Source organism: Homarus americanus, unplaced genomic scaffold (genome assembly GCF_018991925.1).
Source record: "Homarus americanus isolate GMGI-L3 unplaced genomic scaffold, GMGI_Hamer_2.0 scaffold34360, whole genome shotgun sequence".
Taxonomy (NCBI): domain Eukaryota; kingdom Metazoa; phylum Arthropoda; class Malacostraca; order Decapoda; family Nephropidae; genus Homarus; species Homarus americanus.
The window spans coordinates 10,721,393-10,746,729 of NW_024739403.1; the positions used below are offsets into that span (position 1 = coordinate 10,721,393).

The following is a 25,337-nucleotide window of genomic DNA, read 5'->3' on the forward strand; positions in this document are numbered from 1 at the left end:
CTCTTGTTGCTGCCTGTGCATATCTCGATATCATTAAGTTTATAATGACGAGTAATTGTCTAAGGACTGACCATTAATGCTGTCTCTGTGTTTTTCTTCTGTTAATCATAAATTAATCTAATATAGAATTTCTCCTCTAATGCCGCATGCCTCTTTTTCCTTATTAATATTTGTGTGGTGTCCGATCAAAATCTTTGCTAAAGTCGGAAGGTAAAGAGACCAGTCTGAGCATCTACCGCAGCTATCGTTAGATTCTTCCACTAATTACTCGAGATGATTTGGTTGGGATGGGACACCGTCCCATTGAAGCCGTACACACCAAAACCCACCTGGTGCTGCAATTGTCAGCACTATGGACATCCTGCGAAGAAGTGCCGAGCTTGGGAAGTCTGCGCCACGTGCAGGTCAAGAAAAACACGATCAAGAAGAATAAACAAGAGGAAGGGGTTTTATTAATAAGTCTACGGCCGTAAAATCCAAAGCAGTTGACGGCCAGGAAACCAACCAACCAACCAACCCTCAAATCATTTCTCTCACTCCGTTCTTCATGCTCACTTCGTCCTCGGTTTTCCGACCTCTAGCTAACATACGCTAAGTTTCTTGTGTACAGTACTTATTTCTTTCGAGTCTAGGGAGCTCCAGTTTTACAGACTATACCTATTTATGCAAATGTGTGAGACCTACAGTACTTGTGCTTTTCACAGTGATTTTGTATACTGTACTAGTACACGACACGACACGACACGATACTGGGCAGTGATCCTATCACTTATTACATGCACTCTCTCAGTCAAGACCTATTCACTGTTTATTTAATACTGTTATGTACATTTATTACTTTAACTTCTGTGTATTTTTTTATGTGTGTTTTTATATATAATAGAATTATTTGTATTAAGTATAGTTACAGTAGAAATAATTACCTACCAGTTTAATTATCCCCATGCCTGATTTCTGAGTCTATTTACATTATTAATTATATGGTAAATGATTTCATGGGAAACAATAATTATTTGTTGTCAAGTAAAACTCCCTGTTAATATCTTGCATGATCTTTGTGAGTTTCTTTTAACAAAAAAAAACATAAGAACATAAGAATTGAGGAAACTGCAGCGGCGGGGCCTATTGGCCCATACTGGGCAGTCTCGTTTACACCTAACCCATTTCTCTCATACAGTATATCCATACAACTTATATTTGAAGCTATCCAGCGTGTTCAAGTTAATGGTGAAGTTTGCTAACGTGTTTCACTCATCCACTACTCTAACTTCAAACCAGTGTTTACCTATCTCGCTACTAAATCTAAATTTGTCTAATTTAAAACCATTGCTACGAGTTCGTTCCTGGTTGGATAATTTAAGTACCTTTGTCATATCACCTCTGTTTAACCCTGACTGCCATTTATACACATCAATCATATCGCCCCTTACTCTACAACTCTCGAGGGAGTGCAATTTCAGGTTCCTAATGCCCGGGGTTAGTCTTGTCACCCTCCTCTGTATGCTTTCTAGGGATTCGATATCCATTCTATACTACGGTGACCAAAACTGCATAATCTAAGTGAGGTCTCAACAAGATTTAGTTTTAGGATAACCTCGCTAGTCTTGTAACTAACACTCCTTTGTATGAACCCAAGTACTTTGTTAGCCTCGTTTCGAGCAAATACACATTGTTGTCTTGGTTTAAGTTTCCTACTTATCATTACTCCTAAATCTTTCTCACAGTCGGATTTCTCTATATCAACGTTGTTCATGTGATATCTAGTTTCTCTGTTTACATCTCCTAGGCCAGTGGTTCTCAACCTTTTTCACTCCATTCCCCCCTTGAGGAATTTTCAACATCCTCGTGGCCTCCTTCATTTTTCTCCCAAACCACAAATAATGTTGAAAAATAATATGAGATGAAGAGAATACCCTTATTATATTTCAAGGTTGACAATCATCATTATCTTATATTTTGATAGACTTACATGATTTACATAACTGACGTCACTAGACTAGAGTGACTACTAGACAAGCCTCACAGCAAACTTGAATTTGGTTGAGAAAAAGTTCACATGACCTCTGCATATTTTGTCACAGCTCAATGGGAAGGCTGACATTGTTTCCTTTCAGTTAGGTGACTGATCCGAGGTTGTGTCACTGATAATGCACTTGTCATATCCGGGTCCACATCCAGTCGGTTCCGGCTTTTACTCTTTATATGTAGAAGGGTGAAGAAACCAGATTCGCATAAATAGGTAGTTGAAAAAGGCAAGAGGACTCGAAGTGCAATCTCGCTAACTTTTGGATATGACTGATACTGAAGTGTACTTCCTGTAAGCAAGAACATGCCTCCTTTGACAAGCACTGCCCAACTTGGAAGAATGAGAAGAATAGTGAGTCATACCAATTTAGCACTAAAAATGGTAGGATTATATAAGTAAAGAATGAGTATGAACAACAGAGGCACCAATAAATAAGGAAATAATTAATAAAGGAAGTGTACAAATATTTCACCCACGTAAAACAGCGACCACATGAATTATGAAACAAAATAAGTAACACCAATTATGGAGTATATTATGCTTGAGTCAAGCTCAAACACAATATATGGTTCAGAGACAATACACTTCACTGTTTTCGTGATGGTATCCCAGGCCAAACTGAGATCATTCTGTCACTTGCAAAGGGATGACACACGGACAAGTACTGAACAAGTTAGTTCAGCAGCTCGGTCCAGTGCCTGTCACACAGACAGGGACTGGACCTGTGAAATCTTAAATAATCCATAAAAAAAAAAAAAATTAGCACCAGAGTATGTAAATATTAAAATTGTATTGTCGTTATGATTAAACAAAATGACAAAAAAGAATGAAAACTCTCTTCTGCCAAGTCAAAATAATTAATACAACTTTTGTTTAATTCAGATTCCCAACATTATTTGGAAACGTACAATTTATAACAGCTCGCTGTGGCTCCCCTAAATTCTTGCCGTGGCTCCCTAGGGGGCCATGGCCCCCAGGTTGAGAACCACTGTCCTAGGCTAAGTACAGTTAACCCTCACTTTACGCGGTCCCGCATTCCGCGTTTCCACGTTAACGCGGTGCCTTGCCAGAACCTCACGTGCTCACATTACGCGGTACGTGAACCCCATTACGCGGAGAGTGTCCGGCGCGACGCTATTTTTAGATTCGCCCCACCCGCCACCCGCCCGCCTGCCTGCCTGCCTCTCCCTCCTCCTCCCTCCGCTTGGGCAAGCGGCGCGGTAAGGTTGCGCAGTGTGTGTCTTTGTTGCGTTATCACTGACGTCATATGACGTATGAGACCTGTGATTGGCCATGCATCCCTACCCCCCTCTGCTGCTAGCTGTAATTGGCTTAAAGTATTATGACGTGTCCACCCGGGGGAGGGAGGGAGGGAGGAAAGAAGTCATTCATGACGTGTCCGTAAAATGGCTTCCGCCGGACCACCACCCCCAGAGAGAAACCTTTCCTTACCTGGACCCAGCGGCACTAAACCAAAGAAGACACGACGTTCCTTAAGCTACGAGGTGAAGTATAGCATCATCCAAGAGTTGGAGAAAGGAACAAGGCAGGTTGATTTGGCGCGCCAGCATGGCGTGAACGAATCTACGATCCGGACTATAAAGAAGGATTCAGCCAAGATAAAGGAGCACATGAAGATCACAAAGTCTACAGGTGCTTCTATGATCAAGTATTTTCACAACCAGGTGCTTCTAAAGACAGAAAAATTACTTGTGAGGTACTTGGTGCGTCAGGCGCGACGGAACATGGCTGTCGACACGCGCTCTGTTAAGGACTACGCACGTGAACTGTACATGGCAGTGGCACGAAAGATGGAAACTTCAGAGCCCAAACCCTTTAATGCTTCCTCTGGGTGGTTACAGAGGTTTAAGATCCGGAACAAGATCACCAATATAAACATTGGTGGTGAAGAAGCGAGTGCTGATCGTGCTGCGGCTCAGGAATTTCCTCCGTTTTTACGTGAGATTATGGAGGAAGGACAGTACAGTGACGACCAGGTGTTTAACATGGACGAATCTGGTCTTTTCTGGAAAAAACTACCTTCCAAGTCCTACGTTGTGAAGAATGCCAGCAGGATTCGGGGCCGGAAAATGCAGAAGGAACGCATCACCGTCCTGTTTACCACCAATGCCTCCGGTACCTGTAAGCTCAAGTTATCGGTGATCCACACAGCCCGCAAGCCGCACGCCTACAAGAGCATGGACATGACCAAGCTAAATGTCCACTGGCTGACCGCACGTAAGGCATGGATGTTCTCTACACTGTCCTCCTGGTTTGATGACTGTTTTGTTCCCGATGTAAAGAAATTCTGTGAGCGACAGAATGTCCCATTTAATATTTTGTTGCTGCTGGACAACGCACCAGGACACTCGCCCCTACTGTTAGATCGTCACCCCAACGTAAAAGTGGTCTTCCTTCCTCCCAACACTACGTCTTTAATCCAGCCCATGGACCAGGAGTTGATTTGCAATGTGAAAGCTGCATTCTCAACAAAAAAATTCCAGCTCCTGAACGACTACACCAACACCAGGGAAGAGTTGCGTAACCTGAGTGACACCACCACCGATAGCAAGAGCGACGAAGATGAGGATCAACAGTTAGAACAGCAAAAAATACTGTTCAAACAATTCTGGAGAGTATTTAACATCAAGAAAGCTGTGGACTTCTTGGTGGAGTCATGGGATCAGCTGTCTATTGCTACAATTCGTCACGCATGGAGACATGTGTTGCATGGAATACCAGGTGAGAGGAGGAGTCAATCTGTGACTGGTGAGGTTCAGAATGTTGCAGTAGCAGTGGACCTTGCCAGAGAAGCTGCGCAGACTGTTACAGTTCCAGGCTTCTCCGAGACCACCAACGACGACATCCTGGAGGTGATCAGAGATCCTGAGGTGACTGCCGACGAGATGTTGGAAGAAGAACACGTCAGTGAAGAGGAGGAAGAAGGTGCGTCAGTCTCCAAAGAACACAATTTAAGTCATAGTGATATTAAGGGTGCCATGGAGTGTGCAGAGAAGATGAAGTCCTTCCTTTCCCGCGACAATGACGATGACCGCTGTGAAGTCTTCCATACCCGGCTGGTGCAGGCTATGGAGCCGTACATCAAGGTGTATCACGACAACATCAACACCAGCCGTCAGTAAAGCATAACAGATTTCTTCGCCCGCAACCCACAACAGCCAGCCCAAGCCAGTGATAGTGACAGTGAAGTTGACTTTGAGGGATTTGTCAGGGAAGCCCTGACAACTGTAAGTGACAGTGATGGTGATTCACCTAGTAATGGTGATTCACCTGAGGGCCAGTAATCTGCCCTCTGCCTCGGAACCAGCCTCCATCCCCGTATGCCGACCCATCTCTTCTACTACCGTAAGTTACACCTAATTTTTAGTTTTCTAACCTTACCTCTATTTTTCCTATGTTAACCTTTATCTTTCCTAACCTAACCTCTTCTATATTACTTGTTTTTTCATACCATCATAAAGTTAAGATAAAATTTTTACTACAACATAGTTGTGTGTCGTCAAAAAGTGGAGTTTGGGGATCGGCCCGGACTCCATTTCAATTAATCCCATATGTTATGTTATTCACTTTACGCGTTCCTCACTTTCCGCGGTACCCTCCGGGTTACATTAACTGCGTAAAGTGAGGGTTAACTGTACTTTACATTTGTCCACATTAAATTTCATCTACCATTTTTCAGACCATGTTAAGTATTTTGTAAGCTGTTCCTGTAGTTTTGCAAAATCCTCGTCAGATTTAATTACACGTCCTATTTTAGTGTCGTAGTCAGCAAATTTACTAATGTTGCTGTCTATGCTTATATCTATGTCATTTATATCTTCACTAGTGCTGGTAAGCGACCTTATTATGTTGTGTCTGTTCTTCGTCCTGTGCCTGAGATACTCGAGTTCCGGCTTGAAAGTGAGTTTCTGATCTAACCAGATTCCAAGACACTGGTGGGTGTTGGTCCAGACTACCGGCGTGTTTTGTATGGAGAGCATCATGTCTGGTGTGTCTGTGCAGATGGCCATCGCTTTCGACTTGGCTGGATTTATCTTGAGTCCAAGTCTGTTGTACTCCTCTTCTATACGTTGGAGTGCATGTTGACTAGTCTGTTTGCACCTCTTACTATGAGCTGTAAGTCGTCTGCATAGCAGAGGAGCTTGGCTGTTTGTCCATCAAGACATTAAAGAGCGTTGGATCCACCCGAGCAACCTTCCTTTGACACCTTTTTCGGCGAGCGTCGTTATAATGGCCAGTGGATTTGCTAGTTCGAAGGCCTTCTCCAAGTCGAGCAAGACCCCGAAGCCGGTTTATTGTCCACTGTGCTGAGTATCTCGGCAATGTTGTTGCTTGTGCCGGTGTTCTCTCGGTGTTAGGAAACTGGGCTTCGGAATGGGCTGTATATCTGCCTTCTTCCATTCCGATGGAAATCTCTGTGCTATCCACTAAGCATTGATGACTTGTAGCAAAGCATCGTGCCCGGCTTCTCCGGCATGGGGAAGCATGGAGTAGGTTATCCTGTCGGCCCCTGGTGCTGTGTCCTTGCTTCGTTTTATCGACTTCTTGAGTTCTTGCTGGTTGAAGGGTCTGTCGGTGTCATCTTCAACATTGCAGGCCTCTTCGATCATCTGAAGTCTGGTCTGTCGCAGACACCATTGCGCCTCCTCCGCATGTCTCTGGAGGTTTTTCGTTGCTGCTCGGTCGGAGAAGAGTTTTGCAAGTCTCTCGGCTTCCTCTTCTGGGTTGGGATGGGTTGGTGGTGGTGGTGTTGCCTTCCCAGATGCCCTTCGGATCTGGGCCCACATTTTGCCGAGGGAGGTGTGCTCGTTCAGTTCGGAGCACCACTTGAGCCAGCTTACGCTTTTGATTTCTTCCTTCTCTTCCCTGGTATCCTTAACTATGTCTTGCAGGAGATGTCTGTTTGTGTCCGTGGGATGTCTTCTGGAGTTTCTTCGGGCCATGTTCGCTCTGTGGTTGAGTTATTTCACCCTGGGACAGTAGTACCAGTAATCCTTGTACTGTCTTGATGTGGGTTTTGTTTTTGCAATAGCCTCTTCTGCCGCTTGGTGAAAGGTCTCGACCAACTCTTGGTGGAGGGTTGTCTCGTCCACGGGTGCTGCACCAACCGGCTGTGATTTGGCGCGCCACTTAGCCAGGTGTTTCCTATACAGTTCCCAGTCCGCCTTTTGGGTATTGCATCTCCATCTCGGCGGGGTTGGAGTGGGGAGTTTGTTCACCTTCAGTGTTGTTAGGGTGGCAAAGTGGTCGCTGGTCAGCGTGGGGTGTAGCTGCCAGGAGGCCGAAGGCTGTAGTGCACCGGAGACGAAGGTTAGATCTAGCCTTCCTTCCCTAATGTGGGTGGGCTCTCCAGTGTTCAGAAGGGCGATCTCGGGTGTGTCTTTAAAGGTGGTTTACAGGTGTAGGCCGTCTTCATTTGTGGGGCTTGCCGAGCTTAGGAAGGGATGATGTGCATTGAAATCCCCTCCTATGAGTGTGGCGTGGTCAGCGGCCGAAGCGAATAATTGAGTCACCTCCAGTGAGCCCCTTCGGTTGTTGTAGATGTTGTGGACAGTTATTTCCCATTCTTGGAGGGTTAGTTTGATGGCCTGTGTCTCAATGTTTTCCGCACATGGCAAATGTTGCATGACCTCGGAGGAGGGTATGGTCGACTTGACCAAGATCATGCATCCTCTTGTCGACGCCTGCATGAAATGCCTCCTGTAGCCACTGAATTTGAAACAGTTGTGTTCTTGTAGGAGTGTTTCTTGTAGCAGTATAATGTCAAGCTTGTCCTTGGCTGCTGCTTCTTGCAGGAGGTGTTTCTTGTTTTTGATGCCCTGAGCATTCCACGAAAGGATGTTAAGGGTGTTGTTGTTTTCCACCACTGTTTCATCGGGGACTTCTGGTGATCGCCGATGAATATGTTCAGGTCTGATTCCGACTGGATCAGGTTCATATTTTCTTGTTCTGTGGTGGTTTTTGCCTTCTGGGCCGTGGTTCGGTTCAGGGGAGCTGAAACGTCCAGTTTCTTTCTGGGAGCTGTCGGTATCTTGGGTTCTCTGGTGGCCTTTTTCGGGGTAGAGTGTACCTCGGCTGTCACTCGTGTGGGGGCCGGCATGGTGTCCTCCACTGAGGTGGCTGGAGCTGTGGTGACTTGTCCGAGGACGCTCCCCATGAGTATTTGGAGCTGTGTAAGGCTGGATCTTGTGGCCCAGTAGTCCGGCTAGGCTCTCCGCAAAGATTGTCAGTATCTTGGCTAGGTCTGATACGTGTATCATTCCTTCTGGTGCCTTGGTGTGTGCTTCTTTTGTCTTTTTCGTGGTTGTCGTTGTCTGCTGCTTGGGTGGCTGAGGTGTGGCCGTAGGGAGGCCAGGAAACTGGGCTGCACTTTGGGTGTTGACCGGTAGAGGGGGTTGGCTTTGTTGGTTTTGCCTTTGGGTTCCCCACATGAAGGTACTTGGTGGGGCTGGTGTGCAAGCGGTGGGGGCCGGGTCTTACTGCTGGTCTGTTTGCCTGGACCCTCTTTGTCCTCTCGGAGCATCCAGGGTTCCAGTCGTGGTGTTTGCCCTGCAGTTGGCACACTTGGTGGCAATTTTTTCCCCATTCTTCAACTTGGTGAGGCAGGAGTGTGTGCCGTGCTTCTGTGCGCAGACTGCGCAGATTTTCTTGTACGTGCACCTCGTCTGAAGGTGCCCGTATTTCTGGCATCTGAAGCACCACAGGGGCTCCGGATCGAAGGGCCTCACTTCGTAGATCCCCCAGGTTTTGAGGTCTATGGTGCATGGGAGTGGACCGTAGTGCATTATGAGCACTTGTTTTGTGGTGGCCGTCTCGTCGGTCGGGAGAGAGCATCTCTCGGCTTTTAGGATCTTCGGATGGTTCTCCAGGGGTTCGAGGGGTAGCTCCTTTGGGTATCGGAGGACTACCGACTTCATCAGCTTCTGGGCGGGGTCCAGCTTGGTTGATGCAACGGTGGTGGTGTTTTTCAGGTAAGCGCCGAGGGTGGTGGCGGAGTCCTTGTCTTTGGGGTGAATAATCATCTCCCCCTTAATGTTGGGCCGCATTGAGAACTTGACCAGTGGATGTTTTTCTCCATCTCTGTGATGGCGGCATATGTCGTTTTCGTGTCCGTTTTTGAGTTCCGGAATTTTAGCAGTGTCGTTGGGGGCGAGCTGGTGATGGTGATGGGTGCCTTTTGGGCTGCTTGACGGATTTCGTTTCCCGAAAAAGCACGTCGGCCATTTTTGTTTTCAACCTTCGTCTAGTTGTCGTCCTCAGTGGCGGTGGTAGTGGTGTGGATGGCGTTGTTCTATTTTTCAGGGCTTCGTGAAAGGCCTGCAGCTGGTCCGCTTTCTCTGTGCGGAGCCTGTCATGGTTCGGGTCGTTGTGTTGGCGGTTCAGGCGGGGGTCACTGTTAGGAGGGCGTACGCACTCCATAACCGGTGGTTAAGTGGTGTTTTATTCTTCTTTGGAAGTTTTTCTGTTGTTCAGAGCCTACCTATTCCGGTTGAGTAAGTAGCAGAGGAATTTCAGCACTCCCCACAGGCACTTGATGGCCGGGTGGTCGTAGAGTGGTTCCTGAGCTTCTCTCCCGGAGCCCCGTTGGGGAAACCTACTTCCTAGTGTATGTGACTGCTCACTTATAGACGTGAGCTAAGTGTGCCTATTGGGTAAGGATGAGGATTGCTACCCTCTTTCCAGGTGGACCCGCACGATCACGGTTTTCCTGGAAAGACTCGGCATAGGGATAGGTTCTTGCTCCAACCCCCTTTCGTGTTCACAGTCTTCTGGGAGGGAGGTGAACAGTTACAGGGGGGACCGCAGGACGAATACACTTTTGAGGGTGAAGGTCCCTAGGCCAGAGCGAAAAAAGGAAAAATAGCAGTAGAAGGAAAAGAGCTCAAACCACGTCGGTTATATCACGCTATAGCTGCTCTCCAGCTGGAGTGTGGGTCACTCACACCACCAGTGGGGAGGGCAAACTAATGCTTGATAAACCGATAAACGCTCGTGAGATGTTGTCGACGATGTCAGTGGCGGACGGTCCGGTCAGGAAAATTGGCCAACAATGGCAGCAGAGAGAGGGCGGTCTTCACAGCTCCGGGTCCGGCAGTCGAGTGATCGGCAGTTGTAGGGGAGCGTATCTACATCTACTACAACACCACTGTTAGTGACCAGTGCCAAGTAACTACACTTAACTCCTTTATCTTCACGACATAATTATAATCTTACCTGTCTTTATCCTTAGGAAAGCGATGGAGTTTTAAATGTCTGTGGCTTTTCTTGTCCTTGCTACAAACAACACAACCATGACAACCACATGGAGCCATCTCCTTTAACTTTGGTTTTGTCGCACTCAACGAATCTCGAATGTCCAGCCAGATGACGTCATATAACAAAACAGTCTTTGTTGCAGACGACACTCACGCGACGGTGGCGCTATCTATCGGTGACCGACCCAACTACTAAGTGCCCAGTTAGTGATTTGATGCTATTTTTTGGCGGCACTCAGCTGTTTCGGGAGTCGAACTTTCTTACTCTACCTTCCTTGGATGGTAGAGTGAGGAGGGGACAGAGCCGTCATAAGATGTACAGTCCCCTTCACTAGTGCCTTTACAGTGGCTCATCATACATACATTCTTCAAATCACCATCTTTGATATCTCTGTTTTAATATTGTTTTAATTTGATTCCATTGTATGTTTACTGTTGCTAGTTTCCTTCTGTCTTATGTAAACAGATATAAAGCTGCCACACTGCACAAAACTTGACTAGCTCCTGTAAACGCACTAGTGAAGGGGACTGTACATGGTATGCTCACCAAGAGAAGAAAATGAGTCCACCCATGCGCATGACGTCACAAGGAGGCTCGACTATTTGGCCAGGTCGAGCCCAAGGCTGCAGGTCATTGCCTGAACAGATCAAACTCAGGTCTATTGCTGTGACCAGATCAAACTGATATTTTTTCTCAAAATATTTATAGAAACATGCCTAACATTGTGCAGTGTTCGGTTGTTTTTCACAATGCTGGCAGCACGGAGTTATCATGTTCTCTCGCATTTCCAAAAGAAAGGAACTTAGACAAAGATGGATACGCCTGCGCAAGAGAGAAGATCTGTTAAACTGCGATTATATCCGGATATGTAGTGTTAATTTTGAACTCCGTGACTTTAATAAAAACCTCAAGTATGAGCTAGTTGGCCTACCGACTCCTCAGAATCAGAGAAAACTTAGGGGTGAAGCAATACCAACGCCCAACATGTCAGCATCAGAAGGTGAGCTTCCGTGACATCAATCATCAGCTGTTATATTGTAAATTGTCATGTGGTAGGATATGATGTGGTGGTGGTGGTGGTGGTATGCGGTAGGATATGATGTGGTGGTGGTGGTATGCGGTAGAATATGTTATGGTGGTGATGGAATGTGTTGGGCAGTGTTATGTGGTAGGATATGTTATAGTGATCATGGAGTGTGTTGGGCGATATTATGATTGTGGTAGGATATGTTATGGCCACCATACCCTCCTCGTTTGTTACGATGAGGTCTAGTGGCTTGGGTGTTTGCTCCCCTCTGTAATGTGTAGGTCTCTAACATGTTGGAACAGAAAATTACCTCTCAGAGTTTCTACAAAAAGAGTAGCAGGGTTATTACATGTCATTTGGGGTGGACTCGTTTCTCCAGTCGATGTCGCCATAGTTAAAGTCCCCCATGATAAGGAGGTAGCTAGGGTTGAGCATCGCCGCGTTGTCTATTAAGGCTCTTAAGTTCCTTTGATTTAGTGGGCCACAGTTCGGGGATCTGTAGATACACCCGACGATAAGTAAGTCCCCTCCCTTTAATTTAATTTTACACCACTTGGACTCTTCAAAAACCCTATCCCTGTACCCTCGCCTGGCTGGCTCTAAGGTCTTGCCTAGCGTAGATAACCACACCCCTCTTGCAAGTTTTTTGAGAAAAGTTCTTAAATGAGTCATATCCATCAATACTGAACTCACATTCCTCTGAGTCGATGCTCCTGTTCTTGTACAACAGTTCGACAACTCCCACAATATCTGGTTGGTGTACTTTCAGTAGTTTTCAAACTCTCCTCTCTTATCAAGAAACGTGTCAGTATTAGTGTACATGACATTTTCAAGCCAGAATTTGCTCTCGGTAACGTCTCTGCTCTTAGTAGTAACCCTGCCCCCCCACATTCTCAGAAGCTGCAGCATTTGCTAAGTACACTGTATTTTGCAGGGTGTGGTTAGAAATGTCATTGTTTACACGGCGCTCGCCTCCTCCTGTCTGGTAGGCGGAGCTAGTGCCACCTCCCGGGTGGGGGTAGAGCGGGTGCAGGGTGCGCTGCTGCCCCTGGCCCTGTGTCGGCACACTTTTTTTTTTTTTTGTCAGGAAAGGAGGAATGAAGGAAGATTAGAGGTGGGGGAAGGAAGTTATAGTACGGAAATTGAAGAAATTCAGGAGGAGGTAAGAGAAGGCGGGCTGACCACCTAGCTAAGCACACTTGCTTCCACTACCCTCCCCCTGAGTATAACCCATGTACACCCGTCCCCGTTCCTCCTTGACTCTTCCCTCTTCTGCTTCAAGTCCTGCAGGAGCTTCTTGGGCTGTTCCCTCTGCATTACCGTGCGATCTGGGTGAATGAATACACCCCAGGACCGGGGGCTGGTGTGAGAGGCGTGATGGGCTAGGGTTGGAGTGGAGGTGAGCTCGAGGAATTGTGCGGTTAGCAAGACTGGATTTTTTTATTATTATTTAGAAACATATAATAAGTTAACCTGTAGCTTTATACCATGATTCACTCATACTGGCTGTGAGCTAATATTTATTCATTCTTTCTTTGTGTGACCACAGAACATAACCTAACACAAACCATATTCACACCACACTCATTTCCAAATAAGAATGTCACACCGTCAACTGACAAAGACTCCTTAGCACCCACAGTTACTGGTCGAGAAATAAGGTCTGTCTTAAGGTATAGTCTACACAACTGAACAACAATGATCCCACTCACTCCCCTTAACACAACATTGAACTTTTCACCGCAATACTGTGTGACTGCACCAGTATCTCGTAGGATACTTACAGGGACCGAAGGACTAGCATTTGATAAAGACACTGACCCACTAAACTGGAACGGCTGGAACGATAACAGGGAATCCTTGCAACTTGATTCTGCAAGGACAAATGGGTCATCAGAAACCTTTTGGGCCTATACAAGATTAGTAACTGGCCTAAAATCAAACCTAGATGCTCCTTACCCAACAACTTTGAACAATTTGCCACATAATGGCCAAGTTTCTTGCAATAGTAACAACCCGTAATCCTCTTACAGCCGGACTCATAACCACCTGAATCATTATTTCCTGTAAACCCAAAACTACTACCAAGATAATTTTCCTGGCTATCAGTCACTTGCTTACCACCCAGATTTTGAGACATGCTAGGAATTGCGGCAGGTTTACCACTTACTTTCCTCTTGGATTTATGAGTGAGATTGTAATTCTCTGCCAAAGTAACAGCTCTCTCTAATGTTCTAACTTCCTTCTCACAATACGAATGTCGGCGGACACACCTCTCAGATACTGCTCTAGTGTAATTAATTTACAAAGTTCCTCATAAGTCATTACTCCACTGGCCGACAACCATCTATTACACAACTTAGTGAGCTCATGGACATATTCTATAAAAGATTAATTCGGTTTCTTAAAAGAGTCCCTAAATTTGGTTAGATAATACTTAGAAGTCAGCTGGTATTATTTGAGAATAGTCTTTCACAGTTATATAACAATTCATTGAGAACTAGGCAAAGCAAGGTACGTGGAGCGGCCTTTCCTTTTCAACACTGATTGAACCAATAAGGGCCAATAATTTTTAGGCCAGTCCAAAGCTAGGGACAAACCTACTGACTTTTGTAACATCAAAACTGGGAACGGTTGACCTCTTCAGCAATTTCAGTTCAGCCTTCTTCCTAATTAGCTCAAGTTGGAATGCCTTCTTTTTCTCTTTATCCTTTAGTTTCCCTCTCGCAAGCTCTATCTCCATTATCTTAAGTGTATCATTGTCAGGGTTAGACTTACTAAGCTTCAAGGCTGACCCATCTGCAACACTTCCCCCAATTAGTCCCTCAAGCACTATATTCTTAATCTGTATTTTCCTCCCAGGAGTTCTAATCTCAATGCTATATTCCCTTGCTAACTCAATCCAATTTTTTTCTGAGGTTACCGTATTCTAAGCTTGTCACAGAAGGTTTCACTTAAAATTCTTCTAATTTAATAGATGTCATAATCAAAATTACTTCACAAATAATTAGTAACAGAAATACGAGTTACAGACAGTGGAAAACTGGAAACTACTTGTAACATGGACATATAATGGAATACTCTTCACAATACTCCTAACCCTCTGACAGTAGTTGCCAAGAATTTTCAACAACAGTAATGTCAGCAAAACTGCAAATCTCCTGGACACGTCCCCAAGTCTGCTATGCTATGTATTGCAATGTTGCACAGGAGGGCCAAATGGCATACAGAGATCTACGAAAAATGCTTATGGGTTCGGTTGCATTTCGGTATAACTCTCATTAATTAAGAGCAGCTGTGGTTTAGTGTCTTGTGAAAGCATATGACATGTCTATGTATAATATAAAATATGGACATGGGTTTGGTTTACTTAATATAACAGCACTTGTATTTTCCTGGGAGTATAGGTAACAAACAACAAATGGAGCAGGTTCATTTACTCAGGGCCGGATTTACCAATAGGCCAAGTAGGCCATTGGCCTAGGGCCCACCGGTATCTGGGGCCCACTGAAACCAATTTGTCGCGCAGCGTGCCAGCGTATAACCTTGTTTCAAGTGTACACCGAGTATTTCATTATATAATATATTCACAACCATAAGGGCCCCTGTACAATAAGTATAGGGCCCGGAGTATGGGGCCCCTGTACAATAAGTATAGGCCCGCAGTGGTCTTCATCTGGACGGCCATGGGGTGGTTCTCAGGTGGGCCACGGACTGGGCCCTATAGTAAAATGAAGAAAATAAGATAAAATAAGATAATAAAAACAAAATATAAATAAATTTTTTAAATGTCCGTGTCCCACCATCGATCTATCTATCTATCTATTTATCTATCTATCTATACATACATATATACTGGAGAGAGAGAGAGAGAGAGAGAGAGACCTTCAGTGCCTTGACATGTGAAGGACAGGATCGTTTCACGTTCAGTATGTGTCAGGGTTAAGTTGGTTTGCTGACAGCTCGCTCAGCCAGTCAGTATCTTCTCAGCCTCAGCTCAGTGATATTTTATATTGTGTACGCGGCACTCATTATTTACTAATGATATTTTACATGTTGCATTAAATGGACTTCAGTGTTATATTACGTGTGTTTTTGTGTCTATTTTTTGTGATCTTGGTATCTGTTATAGACACTACTTTTTTTGCTTACAGATTATTCTTGGGGATTCTCATGAGATAAATATGTCGTCCCTGAAAAAAAATACCTGAGTGGCTTACAAAATAGAAAGTTAAATGCAGCCAAAGCTGCACAACTGCAATCAGTTCCAAAGCTGACAAAATTTTTTAAACCAAAAGGAGATTCAGAGCCAAGTACCAGTGACAATAAACTCCCAGGGGATGACACAGTAGATGTTCACTTTCATGATTCAGATGACGAAGCGAGGTTAGCTGAGTCACAGTCACAGAGATTAAGTAAATCAGCACATACAGCAATGGAAGTACCACCTGTGACTGAAGCTTCATCCGATTCATCTCTTTTTACTTTTACTTTTATCCTCTTCGCCACTGATCGGCTTGTTAGCCGCTTGGGCGATCGGTCACGTCTCTTTTCCTTTATATTCTTCACCAAAAGGTCGGCTCGCTAGCCGCCCGGGCGATCGGTCACGTCTCTGTCACGCACTGTGGAACAAGGTGTCAGTGTTGATTTGTGTGTATCAAGTGATCCAGCTGACTGGCTGACAATTGATGATAAACTGATTGAGTATTACTAAACCATCCTCTTGATCTAAATTGTGAACAAGGTGATTTCTCCAGATCTGCAAGAAGTGAAAATGTGGGTGAAAAGGAAAGAGTTCGATATGTCCCAAATCCTTGTTTACACGTCAAATGGCAAATGATGAAAAAATTAAACGGGAATGGCTTGTGTATTCTCCAAAAACTGGAGTTGTATTTTGTGTTCCATGCAAGCTATTCAGAAGTTAATTAAAGATGTTGGTCTTGATTTGAGTGACATGAGAGTGCAGAGTTATGACAATGCTGCCAATATGTCAGGCATTTACACTGGTCTCCAAGCCAGAATAAAGGCTATTAATCCCCTGGCATATTATGTCCCTTGTGCAGGTCATTCCTTGAACCAGCAGTTGCCTCGGGTTTGTTTCATATTCCAGATTTTTGCAAGCCTTATACAACTTCTCAGCCTCCACATATAGATGGGATCATTTGAAAGCTGCACAACCTGCTGAAGGGATTGTAGTGAAATCCCTTTCAGAAACTCGCTGGAGTGCGAGGGCTGATGCTGTTAAAGCAGTGTTTTTACATTACCTTGAGAAAAAGTCAGAACTGGAGAACATATGTTCTGACAGTAGACAAACTGTGGCTACAAAGCTTGAAGGTGAAGGCCTAATAAGACAAATGGAAGCATTTGAAACAGCACTTCTTACTGTAATATGGTATAAAATCCTTAACAAGGTTTAATGCAACCAGCTTATCACTTCAAAAAGTTGAGACCGACCTTCTGTCAGTTGTGAAACTGTATGAGAGTTTGATCTCCTTCGTCTCAGAAATGAGACAGGGTCAGTTTGATGAAATAGAAGATCAGGCTAGGGCTTTTGCTGAGCCTGTCTACACAGAGACAGCACAAAGAACAAAAAAAGAGAAAAATTTCTTTGATGAATCAGTTGGCACTGAAACTCAACTTGATCCACGTGAGAAGTTCAAGGTGGACAATTTCTACACCATACTAGATTTCCTTAGGAATGAATTAGAGCACAGAGTGAATGCCTACTCAGAAATAAAGAAGCTGTTTAGCTTCTTAACAGAGTATGACAGTATGAAATATGATGATCTCAAAGCCCAACTGGAATTGGTTGTCAGTACCTATTCCAGTGACCTGGAAGCATCTGTTCTAGATGAGTTTTTGCAATTTAAAGACAATTTGTCTTCTGAGTCTGACAGGTCAGTGACAAACATCTCCACTTTGCTGAGGTCCAAAGATGGTCTTTTGACAACTGCCTTTCCAAACATTAGTATATTGGTAAGAATTTTCCTTACCATCCCCATTACAAATTGTGAAGGAGAGAGGTCTTTCTCTACTCTATCTAGGGTGAAAAATCACCTGAGGTCTACCATGGGACAAACCAGATTAAACTCACTTTCATTATTATGCATTGAATCTGGCCTCCTACAATCCCTTGACACAAACACTATCATTGACAAATTATCCATGAAAAAAGTAGGAAGAAGTTATTTTGAAATTCACACAGTTTGCTGTACTTCATGTGCTTGCAAAATTGATTATGCTTCAAGTTAATTGCATTACTTTCATTATTCCCATATATAAGATGTACATGATATAGAACTAATTTGATTAAAATAATGGTGTGTCACACTGTGTTGAAATTCTTATTTCTTACATTATAATATTATGATATTATGTAATATTTGATGACATTTGGCTATTGCAAAATAAATAATTACAGTAAAATTTATACAGTCAACCCTCACTTTACGCGGTTAATGTAACCCGCAGGGTCCCGCGGAAAGTGAGGAATGCGTAAAGTGAATAACATAACATATGGGATTAATTGAAATAGAGTCCGGGCCGACCCCCAAACTCCACTTTTTGACGACACACAACTATGTTGTAGTAAAAATTTTATCTTAACTTTATGATGGTATGAAAAAACAAGTAATATAGAAGAGGTTAGGTTAGGAAAAATAAAGGTTAACATAGGAAAAATAAAGGTTAGGTTAGGAAAACTAAAAGTTAGGTGGAACACTTACGTTAGTAGAAGAGATGGGTCGGCGTACGGGGATGGAGGCTGGTTCCGAGGCAGAGGGCAGGCTACTGGCCCTCAGGTGAATCACCATTACTGGGTGCATCACCATCACTGTCACTTACAGTTGTCAGGGCTTCCCTGACAAATCCCTCAAAGTCATCTTCACTGTCACTATCACTGCCTTGGGCTGGCTGTGGTGGGTTGCGGGCGAAGAAATCTGTTATGCTTTGCTGACGGCTGGTGTTGATGTTGTCGTGATACACCTTGATGTAGGGCTCCATAGTCTGCAACAGCTGGGTAGTGAAGATTTCATACCTGTTTGCGTCAGGGTCGTCGGAAAGGAGGAGCTTGGCTTTCTCGATACACTCGATGGCACCCCTAACATTACTATGGGATAAGTGTTGTTCTTCTTGGGATGACGCACCACCTGCCTCTTCACTGACGTCGTCATCATCATGTACCATCTCCTCGGTAGTCACATCAGGTTCCATTATCACCTCCATGATGTCGTCGTTGGTGGTCTCGGAGAAGCCTGGAACTGTAACAGTCTGCGCAGCTTCTCTGGCAAGGTCCACTGCTACTGCAACAGTCTGAACCTCACCAGTCACAGATTGACTCCTCCTCTCACCTGGTATTCCATGTAACACATGATCTCCATGCGTGACGAATTGTAGCAATAGACAGCTGATCCCATGACTCCACCAAGAAGTCCACAGCTTTCTTGATGTTAAATACTCTCCAGAATTGTTTGAACAGTATTTTTTGCTGTGCCAACTGTTGATCCTCATCTTCTTCGCTCTTGCTATCGGTGGTGGTGTCACTCAGGTTACGCAACTCTTCCCTGGTGTTGGTGTAGTCGTTCAGGAGCTGGAATTTTTCGTAGAGAATGCAGCTTTTACATTACAGATTAACTCTTGGTCCATGGGCTGTAATATAGACGTAGTGTTGGGAGGAAGGAAGACCACTTTTACGTTGGGGTGACGATCTAACAGTAGGGGCGAGTGTCCTGGTGCGTTGTCCAGCAGCAACAAAATCTTGAATGGCACATTCTGTCGCTCACAGAATTTCTTTACATCGGGAACAAAACAGTCATCAAACCAGGAGAGGGACAGTGTAGAGAACATCCACGCCTTACGTGCGGTCAGCCAGTGGACATTTAGCTTGGTCATGTCCATGCTCTTGTAGGCGTGCAGCTTGCGTGCTGTGTGGATCACCGATAACTTGAGCTTACTGGTACCGGAGGCATTGGTGGTAAACAGGATGGTGATGCGTTCCTTCTGCATCTTCCGGCCCCGAATCTTGCTGGCATTCTTCACAACGAAGGACTTGGAAGGTAGCTTTTTCCAGAAAAGACCAGATTCGTCCATGTTAAACACCTGGTGGTCACTGTACTGTCCTTCCTCCATAATCTCACGTAAAAACGGAGGAATTTCCCTAGCCGCAGCACGGTCAGCACTCGCTTCTTCACCACCAATGTTTATATTGGTGATCTTGTTCCGGATCTTAAACCTCTGTAACCACCCAGAGGAAGCATTAAATGGTTTGGGCTCTGTAATTCCCATCTTTCGTGCCACTGCAATGTACAGTTCACGTGCGTTCTCCTTAACAGAGCGCATGTCGACCGCCATGTTCCGTCGCGCTTGACGCACCAAGTACCTCACAAGTAATTTTTCTGTCTTTAGAAGCACCTGGTTGTGAAAATACTTGATCATAGAAGCACCTGTAGACTTTGTGATCTTCATGTGCTCCTTTATCTTGGCTGCATCCTTCTTTATTGTTCGAATCGTAGATTCATTCACACCATGCTGGCGCGCCAAATCAACCTGCCTTGTTCCTTTCTTCAACTCTTGGATGATCTTGTACTTCACCTCGTAGCTTAAGGAACGTCGTGTCTTCTTTGGCTTAGTGCCGCTGGGTCCAGGTAAGGAAAGGTTTCTCTCTGGGGGCGGTGGTCCGGCGGAAGCCATTTTACAGAACAATGGATACACGTTTACACGGTCTGGCGTGGAGGGATGAAACTGGCGCGGCTAGGTCACGCATCGTCTTTCCTCCCTCCCTCCCTCCCTCCCCCGGGTGGACACGTCATAATACTTTAAGCCAATTACAGCTAGCAGCAGAGGGGGGTAGGGATGCATGGCCAATCACAGTCTGATACGTCATATGACGTCAGTGATAATGCAACAAAGACACACACTGCGCAACCTTACCGTGCGGCTTGCCCAGGCGGAGGGAGGAGGGAGGGAGGGAGGGAGGAGGAGGGAGAGGCGAGAGCACAGGCAGGCAGGCGGGTGGGGCGAATCTAAAAATAGCGTTGCGCCGGACACTCTCCACGTAATGGGGTTCACGCACTGCGTAATGTGAGCACGTTAGGTTCTGGCAGGGCACCGTGTTAACGTGGAAACGCTGTGTTGACACACGTGTATATATATATATATATATATATATATATATATATATATATATATATATATATATATATATATATATATATATATATATATATATATATATATATATATATATATATATATATATATATATATATATATATATATATATATATATATATATATATATATATATATATATATATATATATATATATATATATATATATATATATATATATATATATATATATATATATATATATATATATATATATATATATATATATATGCAAGTAAATCACTATAGGTGCGCGTGATCCAGGTATATGCTGATAACCACAAGGAAAAAAAGAAAACACGAAGTTCCCAAGCGCTTTCGTGTATTACCATTTCACAAAAATTTCTCTCAAATTCCTTTACAACTAAAAGCCTGGAACATCAATGTGGCATTTAAAAACACATGCACTGTTAAACAAATGTTAATCAAGAACTCCCCCAACAATACAAGTGGCTGTATTTATAAAGTTCCTTGCAAGGAATGTAATATGTTTTACTTAGGCCAGACAGGTAAAGATCTTGTAACTACACTTAAACAACATAAATATAGTGTTAGAACAGGCCAGGAATCCAATGCTCTGTTTGTTCATTTGAGGGATAATAAGCCTCCTCAATATTACCTTGTAATTCAATTGACAGTAGGAACATTATAGAATCTAGTCTCATTAAACATACCGAATCCGTCAACATGAATTTAAGTAATTGTATGTACAAATTGGATAATTTCGTAATTAAGAAGATTTGTAACCAGGTGAGAAGGTTGGGGCAGCTTACCCTCTAACCTGACTACCTACAGCTGCGGTGCTTTTGTGAAGATTAATAGGGTCTTTACCTATACCGGACCATTGTGGACCTGGTCTCACCCTCCTCTGTATATATACACCTTGATTTGTATTTCTCTCTCTCGTCTGTACTCACCCCTGAAGATGTGAATTACACGAAAGCGCTTGGGAACTTCGTGTTTTCTTCTTTCCTTGCGGTTATCAGCATATACCTAGATCACGCGCACCTACAGTGATTTACTTGCATATATATATATATATATATATATATATATATATATATATATATATATATATATATATATATATATATATATATATATATATATATATATATATATATATATATATATATATATATATATATATATATATATATATATATATATATATATATATATATATATATAGGCCCACTGATGAGTTTGGCCTGGGGCCCACAAGTAGGTAAATCCGGCCCTGCATTTAGTGAAACACCTTGCTTGGCAAATGATTAATTTATCATAAACTTAGCTCATGTACAGTAGAGCACAAGCTGGATATTGTACATTCAAAGCTCTTGGTTGAACACTTAATACTGTTGGCAAGTACTGGGCATGCATTTGTTCCTGAATGTATCTGAACCTGGTCCAGTGTTGGTCATGTCTGGTCTTGAAACAATCTCACTCGGTGCCATCTCAACAATCTTTGGCAGGTTGTTCCACGAGTTTACAATTCTCACTCCAAAAATGTTTGCCCTTGCAGTTTTCTGGATTTGCGGCTTCTTCAAACTTGAGCTGTGACCCCTCCTGGGACGGGCATCTGCCAGCTCCAGGTATGGACACTCGACTGAGCAGTCCGTTTTGAGATAGATGAGGTGCCGAAATGCAGGCACCAGTCTGGTGGGCCTCTTTTAGTTATTTTCAATCAACTGACAGTCCCAAGCATATCTCATATCTCGGGGATCAGACGGATCAGTACTCCAGTCAGGAAAGCACCTCACTCTTGAAGATCATCAAGAGGGATGGACCATCTAGATATATGAAAGACCTTCTTATAAGACCTAATAGTTTACTTGCCTGATTCACCTTCTCACAATGGCCAGTGAACTTCAATTCATTGTCAACACAGCCAGGTCCTTCCGCATCCGGTCTCTATTAATGCAGTTTTCATCCCATTGGGACATATAATATGCCTCTTTACCGTTTGTACGACTCAGGTGTATCCTCTTACACTTCGTGACATTGAATCTTAGCAGCAATTTCTTTGATCACTATTGAAGCCACAGAGATGTTTCTGCAGCTTTACGCAGTCTGTTTGGTTCTGAATTTCCCTAAATAAGTTGGCATCGTCTGCAAGCATTTGTAAGGAGGAGTATATCGCTTCTGTCATGTCATTTATTAAACAAACAAACAAACAACAACGGGCCCAACACACTGCCCTATGGTACCCCGCTTGGTATCACACTAATTGTTTTAATTAAGTTCTGGAACTCTTAAGTGGCAGGTCTTGATGTAAAGACTTCATGGCATTTTCTGTTTTATTGCCGAAGCAGGTATATACGCATGTACAATCTGAGAGACTATATTGTGAACTCTCTCCAGAGAAGCGTTGTGAATAACACTTTGAGATAACACTTGAGTTAAGTGCCCAACTTCCCTTTACAGTGGTAATAGTGAACTGCCAATCCCTGGGCATGTGAAAGCAAGCTGGTGTTTGCTAAATCAGCTGACCTTGGCTCGACCCTTGAGAAAGATGCAAGCTAATTGATATAGTCGTGTATAACATGGTGAATCACTTGGTGAATAATTTGGTGAACACTTGGTATTATTCATTTGGGTGTATTTATATAAAGTAAAGGTGCTGTTACACCACTACTACACCACAAACCGAGTCCTCACGGTTTAAATCCTAGTTATACCTATCCATTTTACAATAAAGTGGGCTTTAGCTAAACTGTTGCATCTTGCACATGCTTTTTCAATGCCTTTTCGAGAGTTTTCTTAGAAACTATTGTGTGCCTAGAGGATATTTTCCTTTACCAAAATATCATTACAGTCAGGGAAATGACAAACATAATGGTAGGTATGATGAAACCAGGTAGGATTATTCAGTAAAAATGGTATGGGTACCAGTCCAGAAGGAATGTTTGATACAAATGCAAGATGATGGTGAGTAGGCAAGGTTATGATTGCATTACTGCTGAGCATGCAAAAGTCTGGAGCAATATGAAAAACTTCTACTACTAATTGTTTACTTACACCCTGGCATATGAATACTACACTGGTTTGCTTTGGGAAATAAAAATATTGCACATTATTGACTTGCCCGTGTAACACTAACCTGCGAGGTACTGGGGTTTATTCACATTGTAGAAGCATTAGTTTGTATTATAGCTAGTTCACAAGTAGCTTCTGCAGCCCAGGTGAAAGCAAAAGCATAAGCAGGACATACATGTTGACTTACAAACATTTAGGACTTCATGCTAAATCACAGCAACTTACGAAAAATCTTGTAAAACCTCAATTAGTTCAGTTTGTCTGTTAAGAACCAAAAGATCGTCATTTGCCTTCAATGAAAATGGTTCTAAATGCCATGCATTAAACTTCTTTGACTTTCGTGTAATGTGTATTAGTATTTCCCCATGCGTTAAGCAGGCCTGCAATAAGGGTTAATAATATTCCACGTCGTGCTCCTGAAAGATAGGTGTTAGATGATAGTCAGTGTCACGGCCACTACTGAATAACCTTCCTCTTTCAGCATTGCTTCAACTCCTAGGCCCATTAATCAGAATCACGTTCTGAAATAACGGCTTTGACTAACAGACCAGAATCATGTAGACAATCCTTGCTACCTCTGGGTGACAGATGAAGATGGCATTATATAAATACACTGTGAGAATACACCCAAGGAAACTATACACTGTACTGCGCAAATTGAATCAGGATTGAGAAATACTAATTTATAAAAATTAACATTTATTATATTTACTAAAAACAAGAGTACAGGGCCTTGTGGCCCAACTGATTGAATAATTTATCAATCTTAATCTCACAATATGGCTCTTCCTCCATTCACAAAAGTATCATTTAGTTTTCACCCCAAACGCTAGTGAGTAAATCAATACCAAACTGCAGGATATACAATGGATAAAACAAGATTACAATCACACTCCTGATCTCACATCCACACCCTGGAGGAAGAGAACATCCACATAAACAAACATTATATCTTTTACAATTAGAATATTAACTCTAAACTTCTTTGTATAAGTATGATTACAAAATATTAGAAATTACATTGAACCAATATAATTTACATTAAATACAAAAAATAAACTAATATCAAAGGACATGCATTTTTTATATCATTCATAGAAAACCAAACTCCTCTTGCAACGGTGACTGATACAAAAAAAGCATACAGCACACATCTTAGTATATTAACGGTATGTAAATACATAGCCATATGCAACATCATTTTCAGCTTTTTGTAAAGCGGCAATAAGTTGACCAACCGGCACAGCTGTTCTACACGACCTAAGCCTGCATTCACTAAGTCAGGTATGAACCTATCATTGGTAACTGTGAGAGCTTGCACAGAAGCTCCAGCTGCATGCATAATCTGTAAAGTAGAGTAGCCATTCTAGTGTAGGCACTGACCGTGTGAATCAATGGACAATACGCGTTAGTCGAGTAGTTTCGTCAACAATAGCATTCATGGCCCTATTCTATTTCATGACCGCTTCTGAAACTGCGTTCATTCGTTTCCCTAGTTTAGCTACATCTTCTGTGGTTGCCGTACCAAACAGGGTGTTACTCATTAACCCAACAAAATTAAATAGACCACGTTTCTTACGCCGATGAGAGTGCACATTCTTCCTGATGTCTTCAGGAGACGTGGGTAGCTTTCCCTCGAAGCGCGTTACGCTCTTGAGTAGACTCTTCATACAGACGTTTTGAAGTGAGATGGTTTGTTGAAGGGTTTTAGAGATGGTAGACTGTTGTTCGAGATCTTGCAGGGTGTGCATAGCTGTTTTAATGTGGACAGCTATTGACCTCAGGTGCACAGGCATGCG

General features: G+C 43.4%; 1 protein-coding gene across 1 annotated transcript in view; it reads left to right on the top strand.

The window, feature by feature from the left end:
* The window catches only part of LOC121874640 (juvenile hormone esterase-like), a 214,271-nt gene that overhangs the window by 34,968 nt on the left and 153,966 nt on the right, over positions 1 to 25,337 (top strand). The gene's annotated exons all lie outside the window — the stretch shown is intronic.